General features: G+C 35.9%; 1 protein-coding gene across 3 annotated transcripts in view; it reads right to left on the minus strand.

The window, feature by feature from the left end:
* LOC106662603 (dual oxidase maturation factor 2) overlaps positions 1 to 13,880 on the minus strand; it is a 103,468-nt gene that overhangs the window by 52,503 nt on the left and 37,085 nt on the right. Inside the window, exon 1 of one of the 3 annotated variants that reach the window (XM_014386804.2) lies at positions 479 to 680. The exons of the other annotated variants lie outside the window; for them this stretch is intronic. The gene's annotated coding sequence lies outside the window, so the exon portion shown is untranslated. Of the gene's footprint in view, positions 1 to 478; positions 681 to 13,880 lie in introns of those variants that run through there. 3 annotated transcript variants of the gene reach the window in all.

The following is a 13,880-nucleotide window of genomic DNA, read 5'->3' on the forward strand; positions in this document are numbered from 1 at the left end:
ATCCTTACTCATTTTGTTCTGGTCCATTTGAACTCCTACATGCAGGTATAAATCATAAAATACAATGAATAAATTAAATTATTTTCATTGTATGGACAATAAATTGTGTCTAAAGAGATAAGAAGAGATTGCGGCGTGATTTATGACGGGCCGACGTACCGTTTATTAAATCCAGAATTATTGTTATTGTGAAATGTTTCGTTTGGCCGGACCGAATATAGTTGTGTGTTATCGTTGTCAAAAGATTCAAAGATGTCTAGGTTTTTGTAGGTAATAGTTTTTATTTGAAAATTTTTAAAAACACAAATTTGTTTTGGTTGAATAGAAGGATTTTCCTGAGCATTGCAAGAAAGGTGGAAATAATTCGATGGTATACCACTTCTTGGAACATGCATTGTCTTTCGCGTGTTCGAGGTAGTTAAATTGAGTTGTATTTAATTTATTCTAAGATGAAAAAAAACCATGAAAGATTACTCACGTGAAATTTATCCGTCTCGGGAATACACCACCACCTCACTGAATCACAAAACCACAACGGAAATATAAAAAATAAAATTAAAAAACCGGGGGAAAACGAACAGATTCGATATACAAAAATAAAAAATCAAGAGTTGGCCGTCTTTATCGGATGTCGGTACCTGACTAACGTTGAATCCGAATCCGAAGAAGGTTGTCTTCTGTTCTCGGCTGGGAGTCAAGGGCTCCATGGTCCTTGAGGTCCTCGCTTCCGCTCTCCCACTCCGAGGGACGGCCCGAGAACGGAGGAGATCTCAAGGCAAGGACGCCCTTTCCAACCGCGACAGTCCTGCCGGGAGACAGGTGTCGTCCGCGATCCCGACAGCCGAGTACATTTCACTTTGCGGACAAAAGGGCCCTTCAGATGGAGTGGAGGACGCCTAATTCCAACGGCGGAGTCAATTAAGACTCACAACCGCTATATATTTAAATATATACAGTAAATAGATTTAATTAACTAACTATCCCTTTAAAAACTCATTATTTAAAGTATTTTGATTATTTAACACATATTAAACCCACATTCAACAGTTTAGTAAAAATTCCCTAAAAACGTAGAAAAATATCGTGTCCTTTTTTAAATAAAATGAACAAATCAGCCTTCTTGACCCGGAAATTTTCTTAACAAAATCATATAAAGTCTCAACAGATAACAAAGGAGAGGAAGAACTCATGAGAGCATCAGATACAATGATATGGTATACAGATAGCTCCAAAACAAACGAAGGAACCGGATCGGGCATTTTTTTGTACAAACTCATTAGGGAAGTGCACTTCCATCTTTCAAGCAGAAATACATGCCATCAACGTGCCCTAGAAAATCTTAAAAGAAATCCCACTGGCAGAAAAATCCGCATAAGATTTGATAGCCAAACAGCTATTAAAGCATTAGCTTGTAAAAATATCACATCAAAATTAGTCAATGCATCCAACCTAGGGAAACACAATAACCAGATGATATCTTGGGTGCCAGGGAACAGAGGAATTTTGGGTAATGAGAAACAGGCAAACTGGCCAGGGGACGATCTGTAAGACCATACATAGGCCCCGAACCTATACCTTGGGATAACGAAAACAAATATAGAATCGTCCATCGCAGAATGGATTCAAACAAAACAGAAGGAGATGTGGATAAACTCTAGCGGCGCTAGACACAGTAAATTTATCATGAAGGAACCCTCACCAAGAATGGCAAACTCACTACTGCAATTGGAGAGGGCTAGACTCAGAGCAGGGATGGGACGCGGTCACTGGCATCTCAAAAAACACATAGAACGATGATCCCATCTGCAGGTTATGCAGTGAGGAGGAGGAAACAGCCACCTATATCATCTTCGAATGCGAAGCAACGGCTCAATGGAGCGCTAGGTACACAGTAAACTTATGATGAAACAACCTCACCAAAACCGGCAAATTCACTGCTGCAAATGGACAGGGCTGGCCTCAGATGAGTGATAGGACTACCACCGGTCAATGGCATGTGAGAAAACATTTACACAAAAATGGTGGAGTGAGTGTGTTGTTCGATCTTTTTCAAAAGATAGTTCCTACTCATAGTAAGTTGTTTTCAGCGATCAGTATTTCGAACCTACAGCTCATTATCAGGTTGTAGAGCTCCTTCAACCTGATGATGAGCTGTAGGCTCGAAATCCGCATCGTTGAAAACAACTTACTGTGAGTAGGAACTATCTTTTTGAAAACATATACACAACACTGGCATTGTACATGCTGAAAGATGATTCCATCTGCAGATTATGAAATGAGGAGGAGGAAACAGCTACTCATATCATCTTCGAATGAAGATTTAACCTAGCATACAGAAAAACCTAGGAATGAAATTGTAGCAACAACAGTCAATGACCTGCTACTTCTAAGAAGAAGTATTGAGTCGATTGCACGGAACTAAGGAACTAGGAAGGTACAATAAGCCTGAAGGCTGCTGTGCCTGAGGAGGACAAACCCCGTTTCATAGTATGCTCATTACCATTGTCTTCTTGAAATAATGTAATTAAAGTGTGTTTTTTAGTGACTGGTTGTTAAATAATTTGTTGGATTCGTGAAGAGTGGAATGGGGTAGTTTAGAAAAACACCTTTTTAATTTTTTTGACGACGTTTCGACCTTCTTCGGGTCATCTTCAGGGCGTGGGTGAATTACAAGGCATATTTGATTGAAAAAAGTACAATACAAAGGTATTTGAACCAAATATTTCATATTCATAAGGTTTGGTACTATTCTTATGGTGGCCATTGGTGTTGTGTGGAATTGTTGTGAAATGGAATTAGTATTCTGCTGTTTTTATATAATTGGGACAGAGTGGCGGGCGGTAATCTGGGAATTTATTTTTATCATAGGCGGTTTTATTTAACTCAAAGGAAGTCGAGAATGGGGATTTTCTGAGTTGGCATTGTTATTCATTATTAGGGTGAATAGTTACTTTAGAAACAAACTGAAAAGGCACAACTGGCACGTCTGATCATGATGATCGATCTAGTGCCAATACCTTTAATTTAAACCTACTGTTTGGAAGTCTGCATACCTTAAAATTTTGACGATTGCTTTTGTTGCTTAATTACTTTCCACTTTGATAATCTCTTCCTTTATTTTGGATTAAGAAAATGATGATATAATCGACAGACAGTGACCATCATGATTAACACTAACATATACATACAGCTTATACATAGTTCGAAAAACTGCATGGCTTAGTATTTTTTTAATAATTAATAGCTAATTTGATATTTTATTTCTTCTTATTTCGTATTGCAACAAATCGAAAAAGTATAATCGATATACAGTGATCGTTGTGCAAACTGTTACCAATGGCTCTATTTGCACAGTTTTGAAGACAATTTCTGGCTTTGTGGGGTTTAACATAAGACAGACTGAATACTATGATCAATCCACTTCAGATGTTAATTCTTTTAAAAGATAGCTAGAAAACTGTATTGTTTGCACTACTGCTGAGCTATTGCAGATCATTTTTCGCCAATTACAACCTAAAATGAAGCGATACAATCGACAGGCTGATCATTATGATCGACCTAGTGATATCATTCCTTTCAACGCTCAGCTTGCAATACTGCATACTTTTAGAATTTGGACATCAATTGTTTTTCTTGCTTAATTGATTGGCAAATTGATAAAACCTCGCTTTTCTGTGTTGCAACAAGACGAAGAGGCATAATCGACAGACAGCGATCATTACGGTCGAACTACTACACATGGTTTTATGTACACCGGAAAGAAAAACTGATTTTTTTTTTGTAAATATACAGACGTATTTTACAAAGTATGCAATCAATTTTCAATTTCATAAAGAGGTCTAATCAAAATTGGTAAGTTTTGGCCGTGTATAAACCAAAATAAAAAGCGAGGATCGGACAATGATCGTTATGATAGAACCATTTCTGTGGATATTCCTCTATAAATATACCTTGAAAAATGTGAGATTTTACCACTTTCAACCCAATCGTCTTTTGGTAAATAAATCATAAAGACCAACATTCGCCACATCTGGGCAATTGATAGCCAAAATGAACAGTCAAATCCGAAAGGCAATCATTATGATCAACCGACTAGCAATATCATAACTTGAAATACACAGTTTGAAGGTCTGTGTATTTTACTATTTTACTAATTAAAACAAAGTTATTTCTGGCCATGAATTAATGTGACAGGCCGATAATTATGATTGGCCTAGTGCTAATATCATTTCTATGTATACATTGAAAGACTGGATATTTTACTATTTTCAATTTAATTTTTAATTTGGTTATGTAGTTAAATACTTACACACCCGACCGCATCTCACGATATCTGAATAACTATCGATTAACGGTCACTAATCTCTACACATTTCTACACGAGAAGAACGAAAAAAACACCCGACCGCATCTCACGATATCTGAATAACTGTTAAATACTTAATTGATTATATACAACATAATTAACGGAAAGGAATCATTACGATGAAACTACTAAGTACGTTGTTCTTTTAGAAATACGACTAGAAAAAAAAGTAAACTGTAAAATTTTGTAGACAATCCTTGACAGCTTAAGCAGTCATCCAAATTGGTCATTTTTGGCTATTTTGTATTCCAACCAAGTGTAGAGACATAACAGTAAAACTATTATCGATGTTAATTCTTCAAAGAGATAAATATTGGGTTGTCCGGAAAATAATGCAGGATTTTAAGTTTTCATTAAAAAAAATCTATATAAAATATTCTGTTTACGTTTACAGGATTACTCATTTGTATGAATNATGGGAAATTATTTTGATTAAAGAACATTGCTTTAAAGTAACTAGTTTCTTTTTTTTTGTTTAATACCAAAATCCTGCATTATTTTCCGGACAACCCAATAGAAGATTGTAACGTTTGTAGTATGAAAAGCCCGAAGAAACGGCAAGTCACTACATCGGAGAGTGTGATAATATGCTAGGTCTAGATTTGAAATCTTTGAAGGAGCGGATATCACCAAATCACTCCTCGAGATAAAATGGTCCAAAATCTTGGGGTTTGTGAACAAGTCCAAGATATTTATGCAGGACACCTGAGCCGACCAAGTCCTGGACCTTTTAGGGATGGGGTACGAGCCTACCAGGCATTTAACCCCTCGGATCTTGGTCGCCCACCCTGCGTAATATATATAACTGTTGAAAGTTTAAAGATTTCCGCTAATTATGATCTAGAATGAAGCCGTATTTCATAATGTCATAGGGTTCAACTTACTTAAACATAACATGCCTTTAATATAGTTTAATTTTTTTGTAATACTTCGAAATCAGATTTAGATGGCTTAAAGTTGTGTGATCTGAACTGATCATTTCCGACAGATCACGAAGTGCAATACTCATCATGGTAGGCTGGTTAATATGTAGTTGAGGAAGAGAGAGAAGTAATCCTGGTTCGCATTTTCTCCTCACTTGTGCCCTGATTTGACCAGAAATTGTCTTCCTTTTAATTTGACTTTCACAACGTCTTTGATAAGGATGAGCGCCACTTATGACATCACTGATTACCGATCACATCGATAAGACCGTAATCTAAGTACCACAATAATTGTTGAATCTTGCAAAGTGAGTATTATTGACATTTTCTATTAGACAATTATTTTATATTAGTGATTCTGTTGTTTCTAGTTATTTACGAGCGTCCCTGCCTAGTACAATCTAACGAATAAGATTTTAACTGGAGACAGTAGTTTAATCCTGGTCGGCATATCCTTATTATTGTCTTTTTTTGAAACATTTAAAAATAGTTGCTTGAATTTTTCAAATGTTCAAAGTGGTAGTTTGGCCAGGGTAAAAGAACTAGTTACGGTTTGAGCGAATCTAGACGGGCAGAATGTCCCAAGGAGTCTTGGGCGTCTGGAGCGTCGATCACTCTTATCCAACCGATGGCCAAGCCTGCGATTATCCTGAATTACCCAATTTTAGCCGGGGGTGATCACACGATGCAAAAACACCGGGGTACAAGTCTCCTATGAAATTTTCTGTTCGTGTGGTAATTTCAAAAATTAAGTTTTATGATAATTTCCCAAGGTCGTTAACATGCCAAGCCAAGGGACTTTCTTGGCGTTCGGCTCAAGCCTTAACCGTGATTCATGTTGTGAGAGGGGCGGGAAACGACCACTTCCTTTATATGGTAGTTATCGCTTGTGTTTCTGGTCTACCGCGACCATCTCTGTTCTCCTATTTTGAAAATCGCCTAAATCTCACATATAAAAAAATAAAGCGTATAATTATTCAGAAATCGTGAGATGCGGTCTGGTGTGACGTAGGTTTTAGAAAAACATTTTCTTTATCGTGCCAACGTTTCGATCTTTATTGAGATCATCTTCAGGGCCTCGGATTTACAAACATTGTTTACATTTAACAAGTACATGTAGGATGTGGAAAAGTGAATTTATACAATGCATAAATTTTTTATACTCAATCAAAGTATTTATACTCTCAACACGACACGCAAGAATGGCACAATTACACAGAAGACAAACACTTTGAGTGAGTAGAAATACTTTGATCGAATATATAAAAAATATATTTTGCGTTGTATAAATTCACTTTTCCACATCCTAAATGCATTTGTTAATTGTAAACAATGTTTGTAAATCCCAGGCCCTGAAGATGATCTCAATAAAGATCGAAACGTTGGCACAATAAAGAAAATGTTTTTCTGAAACCTACATCACACCAGACCGCATCTCACGATTTCTGAATAATTATCGATTAACGGTCGCTAATCACCACACATAAAGCATATATTTAGAAAAATTATGAATTGAAATAAACAACATGAAATTAAGTAATTCAACAAAGTAGAAGTTCTTAATTTTCTATCCGACTGATTTCCCTGTCTCGACTAGTTTCTATCTACTATGCTTAATTGATATTCGTTTTATATTATTTATTAAGCGAGTGGATCGAAGTCAAGATAGCTCAAGTGGTAGAGCAGCGTATTTAGCCGAAAGTCGTGGGTTCGAATCCCGCTCGCGAAGCTGACTTTTTTTATCTTAACCAAAACCTTACAAAAAAGGTGAATTAATTGTAAGAAGGAATTTGGTCAATAGACCACTAAATATAATGGATTGAATAAGTAACACTAAGTATAACTTTCCTAACAGCTCCCCGTGGCCAATTCAAATGTCGCAAAGAATCGAATCCTGATTACACATTTGAAAAATGGTAAAAAGGAGGGAAGATTGGAAAGGTTGTAGGTTGAGATGGGGAGTTGGTGTCCGGGAGGATCGAAGTCCTGATAACTTAAGGCTGCTCGTCCATTGGAACCGAACTACGACGGCCGTTCGACAGCCGAACTATTTGACCAAACGGACGACCGGCAATATAGCCGAACGCCGTCGTCCACTGTAGCCGATTTTCAGTTGTCAGTTTACGATGTTGAAGCCCAAATGAATGTTGAAGATTTGTTGCTGCTCGAAAATTCTTAGTTTACATACAAATGGAATGAAAGAAATAAACAAAAATATTGGACGTTCTAAAGCTTTCTAGATTTCTAAAGCTATCCTTGACCACAGCTTCCGCTGGACATCTCTCCGGTGAAAGAGTGGATCACGCATGTCCCAAGAGCCTGCTCTTCAATCGCACTGATCAATTTTTCGCAATCCATCGAAATGAAAACGAAATGAAAAGGTAAGCAAAAAGCAAAGAACAGCGTTAAACAATGGTGAGCGTTTGATGTCACGTGGTTGACAGTTGAAGTCGAAGTAAGTTAGCAACCATTCGGCCGAATAGGACTGGAAAATACAACTTTATTTGGATCGGAAAGTGCTTCGGCCGTACACTGCCCAACACGACCGAATGAATTTGTTCTAATGGACGCGTGCTCAGTCGTTTCTTCGCTTTTGGATCATCCGGCCCCATTCGGAGCAAGTTAGGCTGAAAACAGCTCCATTGTACGGCCTACCTAAGTGGTTAGACCAACGGCGTATTTAGCCGAAGGTCGTGGGTTCGAATCCCGCTTGTGGCACTAGCTTTTTCATTTCAACCAAAACCTTATATAAAATGATTAATTAATTGAAAGAAGTAATATGTCCAATAGACCACTAAATCTAATGTATTATTTATTAATATAAGTATAAATTAAAAAAAAAACTTGTGAAGTAAAAAATGCATGGTAAACCTAGTAACTCAGTAGCTCATGATTAAAGGTTGAGAGTGAAAGTTATATTAAAATGATGATGGGTTTAAATATATTTTTTTCTTTCCAAAACGTAGATCGGGGATGAGGCCAGGAAGACAGAAACAACATCTATTTTCTTGTCGAGCTTTCGGCAGAATATATCGCCTTCATCAGGACTTCGAAAAAAATCGTTGTACTATATGAACAGGTACAAGTGTGGATAACGGATAGCCGAAAGTTCGACAAGAAAATAGATGTTGTTTCTGTCTTCCTGGCCTCATCCTCGATCTACCTTTTGGAAAAAAAAATAATTTAAACTGAGAAGGCTGATCAATCACCAAAGAAAAGATGATGGGTTTGTTGATCAAGAACATGTGATGGAAGGCCCTACGATTTTACTGTCTCGCTAAAGCTAAATCGTTAATTTACAAGAGATACATTTTTTAATCTACATTTTAAACTAAATAAATTGTCGAAGTGTATCTTTAAAGAGACTGACTGAATTATTTATTATTAAGCTTAATTTTTGTATCAGTTTATCAATTGTCTTTGGTTATGGGCTATTTCGGTAGAAAGAAATAACTAACGTGACAATGATATTTAAGACGCTCTCAGAACAAATGACTGAAGGGAAAAGGCCCGATTGACCTTAGGGAAATTGCAAAATTTCCCAGGGGATACGAAAGATTTTTAATTTATTCATTTTTCCACGGCCGAATGGAATGAGATCGGGATGTTCCGACTCGAAACTCCATTAGGCATCCCGCTCTCCTCTTGTGCAATCTCTTCCTCCAGGAAAGACACGGCTGTTCACCCCAGGATAAACGGATTTTCACAAGCCCGAGTACTACTGATTTACATCTGTAAAAAAAATAATTGAACGATGTTGTTTCCGTTCGTTTAATATTTCAACAGAGACGAAATATAGAAAAGACCCGCCGAAAAACCGAGACATCCACAAGGTTGATAGGCTGAGCAGGTTTGAAGGAAAATGAGTCATATTGGTCAAGAACGACGTCAAGATCTTCGGAGACAAGGAGCACCACTATAATCAATTGTACTACTTACTTAGATATAAAGTTTTTCTTTTTCTGCACTATCTCCACAAAGGTCAATATTCCTAAGTTTTCCTTCAAATCCCTACAGAACTGAAGGTTCATTGCTTTTGAATAAAAGTCTGGCTTTGTGACCGGAAGATGAAGTCAGCAAGGTTGAACGTAACCAGATGACAATGAAACTAATGATTGATTTTTTAACGATATATTCCGTTAATAATAAACTTAATTATGAAATATTACCCTGACTTTAGTACATAATAAAACATCTAAATCTTGTCTAGTGTTCAGCTGTATGTATCACCCTTGACTAAATTTTAGTTACTGATAATTAATTTCTTTTATGTATTTTGAGTTTTCCTTTCAGACAAAACCTTCGGTTTAATGATAATGTATTTTTTTAAATCCTTATCTATACTGGGATTAATAATGTTCCTATATACTTGTTTCTCTATTTCATCGAATAGGCCGGTGTCGAAACAGCCCTTCACATTATTTTCATGATTATTATTTTAAGGTCATAGATTGATTTCTTTTATAGAGAATTCTTTTCGAAATAAAATATCGGCCAGATCCTTTCTTTTAATTCGAAGGTGGCGTTAATCCCGACGGATTTTACAGCCGGGGCAAGGTTGCGATCTCCATCGTGGTTTCTCTGTAACAAGATAACCTGACATTTTGCTTTACGATCCGGCCGAAAGTTGTTGTGGAGCGAGGACAGCCGGAAGTCGGTGCCACGAGGAAGTCTTCGCCTACTTGAATGCTTTATCTTTCACTCACCGTAGGCATTGGATACCGGATTTCCGAGAAGTAACTTCGGACGGCTTGCAACGTTCTCTGATTCGAAGATATCCTTATCAAAGATTACAACAAGGAAAACGTATCTTGCCAAATCCATTCCGCTATACAGTGTCCTTTTTTAGATGGCCCAGCTGAATTTCTCTTGAACCAAAGACGCTATAAAAAAGAACGTCTTTAATATTTTTTAGTCTAGTTGCAAATTTTTACCTTTTTTGGAGAAAAACTATACAGGGTATATCAGGCCCAGTTCAACTCCAAAATCTATAATTATTGAGAAATCGTGAGATGCGGTCTGGTGTGATGTAGGTTTCAGAAAAACATTTTCTTTATCGTGCCAACGTCTTTTCTATACCGTCTTCCTTCCCCATCCCTTCAAAATCCAACATATATAACCACAAAACCAATATTTCACTGGTACTCTCAACAGGACACGCAAGAATGGCACAATTACACAGAAGAAAAACACTTTGAGTGAGTAGAAATACTTTGATTGAATATTAAAAAAATATATATATTTTTCATTGTATAACTTCCCTTTTTTTCACATTCTACATGTATTTGTTAAATGTAAACAATGTTTGTAAATCCCAAGCCCTGAAGATGATCTCAATAAAGATCGAAACGTTGAAACGAAAAAGAAAATGTTTTTCTCAAACATACATCATACCAGACCGCATCTCACGATTTCTGAATAATTATCGATTAACGGTCACTAACTACCACACATTCAAAATCTATTTTCTGTGGGGCCATTTAAAAACCAGTGTCTACGCCAATTGTAACCCAGCAACCTCAGTTGAAGAACGTAGGCAAAGAATTGTCAATCCATCTCCTCTGGCTCTGTCGCTCTGAGCACCGATGAAAAAGAATAAATCTCTGCATCTTTACGCAAGGCAGGCAGTTTGAACATGAATATGATTGATGAATAGTTTGCCACTGAATGTTTGTCCCCAAACCCTTTACGATAATTTTGTAATTTTAGGCCAATTTAAAATCCGATTGCACCGTTGTTTTCAGCGTAAAAAATCCTTTAAAATGATGTGTCAGGATGAATAGGATCGTATTTGAAATTTTGGAGTTGATCTGGGCCTGAAACTAGACTAAAAAATATTAAATACTTTTTTTTATATAGCGTCATTGGTTCATGAGAAATTCAGTCGGGCCATCTAAAAAGGACATCCTGTATATAATTTTAATGTAATTATATGACTATAATTGACCAATTTCGATTAGATTTCTTCGTGAAATTGAAAAATGACTTCTAAATTTGTCAGTAAATCTGTATTTACAACAATTTCTCTCGTAGGGTTAATTAAACAACGTGTAACAGTTTGACCATCAGTCAAATTTGACCGTTCATTTTGATTATCAATTGACCAGAAAGGGGTCACTGTTGCTCATACTTTATTCGTCAAAGTACGATTGCCTTCAAAATGGTATAATCATATATATTTGAAGGAATATCTTTATAGAACATCCATCCGCAATGATTTTATCACAATGATTATTGTCATTCGACACGGGCTATTTATTTTTGGTCGTATTATATGATATAATTGACCAATTTCGATTAGATCACTTTGTAAAGTTGAAAATCGACTTTCAAATAAGTCGGTTAATTTATATTTAAATCAATTTCTCTCCTAGGGTTAATAAAACAACGTGTAACAGTTTGATCATCAGTAGAATTTGACCGTTCATTTTGATTATCAATTGACCAGAAAGGGGTCAACGTTGATCATACTTGATTCGTCAATGTACGATTGACTTCAAAATGGTGAAACTTCATACTTTTCAAACAATGTCTTTATAGAATATCAATCCGCAATGGTTTTATCACAATGATTATTGTCATTCGACACGGGCTATTTATTTTTGGTCGTATTATATGATATAATTGACCAATTTCGATTAGATCACTTTGTAAAGTTGAAAATCGACTTTCAAATAAGTCAGTTTATATTTAAAACAATTTCTCTCGTAGGGTTAATTAAACAAAAGTTTGAGTTTGACCATCAGTCGAATTTCACAGTTCATTTTGTTTATCAATTGACCAGAAAGGGATGTTGATCACAGTATATTCACAAATGTAAGATTGATTTCAAAATGGTAACACCTAATACGTTTCAAATAATGTCTTTATAGAATATCCATCCGCAATGGCTTTATCACACATTGTCATTCGACACTGGCTATTTATTTTTGGTCATATTATATGATATAATTGACCAATTTCGTTTACATCTCTTTGTGACGTTGAAAATTGACTTCCAAATAAGTAAGTGAATTTATATTTAGAACATTTTCTCTCGTTGAGTTATTAACACAAGGTGTAACAGTTTGTTTAACAGTCGAATGAATTGTCGAATGTATTGTATAAATATTTCAGAAATCGTGAGATGCGGTCTAGTGTGATGTAGGTTTCAGAAAAACATTTTCTTTATCGTGCCAACATTTCGATCTTTATTGAGATCATCTTCAGGGCCTCGGATTTACAAACAGTGTTTACATTTAACAAATACATTTAGGATGTGAAAAAGTGAATTTATACAATGCAAAATATATATACATATATTTTTTTATATTCAATCAAAGTTTTCTATTCACTCAAAGTTTTGTCTTCTGTGTAATTGTGCCATTCTTACGTGTCGTGTCGAGAGTGCCAGTGAGATTTTGCTGTTTTATGTTTATATATGTTGGATTTTGGAGGAGCGGGAAAGGCAGTCGGTATAGAAAAGACATTTTTGTATAAGGCCTCGGCTTCTTTGAGGTGAAAAGTGCGGACGAAGGGAAAAATGTGTTGGTAATGGTTCGGCCAGATTATCCTTTCAGGATTATATAGAAAGGGATAAATAGGAAAAGGAAAGCTAAATTGTTGGACTATGTGAAACATATTTGATGTGTGGAATGTAATGTAATCATACATGTATGTTATCTATATTGAATTTGATTAATGATATTGGCGTAGCTGCGACTGAGTTTACATGTATCTGTTCTGTAAATGATGCTGTGTTTATCTCTGTTGATATAAACCATTTCTAAAAAATTACGTTTATGTTTGTTTTGTTCTGTGTGTAATATTTTGGGATTTTTGAAGTCGAAATTGTGTTTGTGTTCAAAATGGTGGGTAGCGAGTGCTGTAGGATTTTTCTTGGGTTTTTTGCAAACATAGATATGTTGCTTTACTCTCTTGTCCAGATATTGGGATGTAAGACCGATGTAAGTTGCCGGACAGTTTGAACAGTTGATCTTGTAAATTACGTCAGATTTATTTGTTATTGGTGTGGGATCTTTAATTTTGGAAAAAAGTGTTTGAATTGTTTTATAATTTTTGAAAGCTATTTTGAAGTTATCGGACGAGAGAAATGTGTCTAATTTATGTGATAGGCCTTGAATAAATGGCATGGAAATGTGTGCTGGTTTGGTTGTATTCGATAGACTTAATGTAGTATTATTAGTAATAGTGGATGGTGTTAGTGTTTAGTTATGGTTGTTGATTATTCTGTTAATTGTTTAGGGTAGAGATTTTTATGGAGGATCTGTTTGTATATCTTTATGCTCTTGTGATGAAATGATTCATGGCTCAGGGTAATCATTCTGTGAAGTAACCCTTTGGCCGTGTTTATTATTGTATGAAGAGGATGGTGAGATGAAGTTGAGGTAGTGATCTGTGTTTCTTGGTATTTGATACCAATCTGTGATTAATGTGCCATCTGGTTGTTTTATTACGAGTGTACCTAAAAATGGTATTTTTTGTTGTTTTCGATTTCACGTGTAAATTGTAGGCGTGGGTGAAAGCTATTAAATGTATCTAATGTAGTTAGAATTTGTTCTGTGGGAACTGTTGTCAATATATCATCTACG

Source organism: Cimex lectularius, unplaced genomic scaffold (genome assembly GCF_000648675.2).
Source record: "Cimex lectularius strain Harlan isolate CLEC.00 unplaced genomic scaffold, Clec_2.1 scaffold33, whole genome shotgun sequence".
NCBI classification, from domain to species: domain Eukaryota; kingdom Metazoa; phylum Arthropoda; class Insecta; order Hemiptera; family Cimicidae; genus Cimex; species Cimex lectularius.